Raw genomic sequence first — 3,697 nt, 5'->3', positions numbered from 1 at the left:
TGCCTTTGCTTTCCTCTTCGTTCTCTCTCTCGCTCGTTCTCCCTTTTCTTTTTTTTTTTCTTTTTCTTCTCTAGATTCTTTTCTTTTACCCTAATTATCATATAATTCATTATGATAAAAGTAACTCATTATTTGATTCAAGGTTGTCTCCTTTAACCCTCCAAGTAAATAAATTATTAAACTTACCCCACTAATTTCATAAAGTTTGTCATGAATAGTCCAAAACACCCCTTTAAAGCTTTTAGCAGAAATCCGACCCAGTTGGGGTTACGCAACCTGTGACGGCCCGTCATATCTGCGACGGTCCGTCCTGCAGGTCCGTCACAAAGTTCAGAGAGTCAAATTCAGTAAAGAATTTATTGACGGCCCGTCGTGTCTACGACAGTCCGTCCTGCAGTTCCGTCGCGAAGTTCAGAGAGTCGATCTCAGTACCCAGATTTTCAGAGTTTAAGTGTTTTGGAACGAAGGCCCTCGACGGTCCGTCGTGCCTATGACGGTTCGTCCCACTTGTCGTCGAGGGTAATGAGAAAAGTAGCAGAAGAAAATTCACAAGTATGGGACGACGGAATCCATCAGGGGCCGTTGTGACCATGACGGTCCGTCGCGTGGTCCGTCCACCCAGTCCGTTTTTATCAATGTAATTTTTACTGCTCGAACCTACTAAACAGGTCGTTACAACTACTTTAATAAAGACATAAAATTATAAAATAATTTTTTTTATTTTTTTTTTAGCTGAGGGGTTTATGATGTTATCTTTACACGTATCTTTATTCGATTTGAATATCTGGTATGGAATTATCTTCTCCTTGACATTTTGAACATATATGGTCGGGGTATTTTTGTCCAATGATTATGCAATATCTGGTCAATAGTTCATTCGAAATAAACCCTTTCCTTAATGCTCTTGTTGTTGGTTTTTGCTCTGGCTTGAGTAGACTAAGTATCCATTGGCGTATTTCCTCCATATCTTGTTCACTGATTTCTTTAGAATTTGAATATATCATAACTTGCTCCCTTACATAATAGCTCCATACTGAATTTCCGTTTAAATAATTGTTAGTTAGTTCATTTAAGATAGTTGCTATTCCTATAACTCTTTTGTTGGCGTAGAATTCTGGTATCTCAATCTTTTGTATCTCTTGCTGTATTCCGATATCTTCCGGAATTATCATATCTCTTGTCAGACCAATCTTTACAACTTGTATAATTGGTTTTATCTCATCAAATAATATTTCTGCTGGTGCTGAATAAAACTTTATATAAAATAATGTTTCTTTAGTAATTCTTTTATAGTTCATGAAGGCTTTGTATAGCTCTGGTATGGTAGATATTTCATCTCCTGTTTGGGTATAAACTGTACTAAGTAATCCATAACTATAACATGTTTTTACTAGATTTGCGTTGGTGCCTGGTTGTGCTATTAACTTAGTATATCCTTGTAGCTTTTGGGTTATAAAATCAGTATTAGGGTCTTTGGCAGTTGGAGATCTAGGTGTTGAGTTTAAATACTTTTGGATTTTATAAAGGTTTTCAATATATGAGCGGGTTATATGGTTGTAGGCTTTTTTATCTTGGCTTAAACTTTCTGAGTAAGTAGTTATTTGTGGTGGTATAAATAATGAGTCTTTTTGGTTCTTTGGAATAAATGGTTTATCGAAGATTTTGTTCATATTTGAATTTGTATCTCTTATTCCACTGACTCCTTTTGTTGTAGATGTGCTGGCTGTAGCTGCATTTTAACAAACATTATCATGGGTTTTATGGAGTTTGCCAACGTCTCCTTGTAGCTCTGGAATTTTTTTGTCTTCCGATCGACATAGCTCCGCATTTTTATAGTCATGCTGCTGACTTTTAGCTGTTTCTTTCAATATTTGTACTTCTGTTTCTATTTTTTCCATCTTTTGGCAAAGATTGGTCATCATAGCCAATATCTCTTTCATTGTACCTGTTTCTTGAGAGGTAGTCTGCAACAAGATTCTTATCAGTTTTAATTATTTCAATTGTGAATGAAAAATTTAATATATTTAATACCAATCTTCTTATTTCATTTGTTATAACTAAATCTTCTACCTTTTTAGTTATCCACCATTTTACCTGTGTATTATCTGTTCTCACAATAAATTTATTGTAAACAATATATGGTTCAAATGCCAATAAACATTTATATAATGCAAATAATTCTTTTCTATTTATTTCCCATTTTATTTGTGCTTCCGCATAAGATCCTGAGTAATATCTACAATGATGTTCTATTTTTTCTTTGTCATATTTGTATTTTAGAACTCCTCCATAACTATGATCACTTCAATCTGTTTCAACAATATAAGTAAATGTTTTATTTTCATAAGGAAAGTAAAGTTTTGGTAATTTTTTACATAAATTTTTAATATTTCTTATATGTTCTATATCTTTATTGTTGAAATGGTATTCAAAATCTTTTTTAAGTTTTTTATGTAATGGTTTTAAATGCTCTGCTAATTTTGGTATATACTCTCTTACATGATTTACTAATCCTAGAAAGGATTGTAATTTCTTTTTTGTATCTATGTTTTCATCAAGGGTGATTATTTTTTGTACTATATGATTTTGCATTTTTATTCCATTTCTATCTATTTGTATTCCTAGAAATTCTATCTGTGGTTTCATAATTTCTTCTTTCTTTTTACTAGAACTTATACCTGAATGTTTAATTATATGTATAAATTTTTCTAATAACCTTATATGTTCATCTTGTGTTTTAGAATATAATAATATATCATCTATATATATACAATACAATTTTCTAACAGGTTAAAATAATTATCCATAAAATGTTGATATCTACCTGGTGCATTTTTATATCCAAAAGGTAAAACATTCCATTCATAGAAACCTTGCGGTACTGTGAATGTTGTTAGTTGTTTGGATTCTTCTTCTAGTTTTAGGTGATAAAATCCTGATTTACAATCAAATTTACTAAAATATTTATATCCTTGTATTTGTCTTATTTTTAGTATTTTATTTGGTATTGGGTAATTATATATTTTAGTTTTAGCATTTAGATTACGATAATCTATAACCATTCTACTTTGACCTCTATAACTATAAATGCTGGACTTGTATGTTTACTATTTCTTTCTTGTATGTAATTATTTTCTAATAGTTCATCTATATGTATTTTGAATTCTTTTAAATCANATGCAATTATATTCTAATAGTTCATCTATATGTATTTGGAATTCTTTTAAATCATCAAAGTTATATATTAATGGTTTCTGTGTTATTATACTATTTTCATCTATTAGTTCAATTTTTACTTTTGTCTTATGTTTTTCCCATCCTTGTAATGGATCTTCGTTATATAATTGTTCTAGTTGTACATTTATTATTTTAACTTTATCTATTGTAAATATGATAATTTCTAATTGTGATATTTGTTTCTTATTTATATTTTCCATTTCTTGATTTATTTTTTGACTTCCTTTATTCCATTCTATAGGTTTTCGTTGTTTATTATTTACTCTTTTTGCTCCTATTTTGTTTCCGCATGGTGTAGTAAACCACCATTGTGTTTTTGTTATTATATATGGGTAGAATTTATCTAAAAATGGCATTCCTAGTAACATATCTTTTGTTGTAAACTCAAAATTATACATTTCTTCTATTGTCAGTATTTTATCTCATATTTGTATTTGTATATTTTTTGCTTTGTATTTAA

At 30.1% G+C, this 3,697-nt stretch overlaps 1 pseudogene; it reads right to left on the bottom strand.

The window, feature by feature from the left end:
* Positions 1-767: 767 nt before the first annotated feature.
* Positions 768-2,019, bottom strand: LOC114078393 (annotated as a pseudogene).
* Between the last annotated feature and the right edge of the window lie 1,678 nt (positions 2,020-3,697).

The sequence above is a fragment of the Solanum pennellii genome, chromosome 8 (genome assembly GCF_001406875.1).
Source record: "Solanum pennellii chromosome 8, SPENNV200".
NCBI lineage: Eukaryota > Viridiplantae > Streptophyta > Magnoliopsida > Solanales > Solanaceae > Solanum > Solanum pennellii.
Note: the sequence above shows the minus strand (reverse complement) of the source record. Positions and strands in the feature narration are given on the sequence as shown.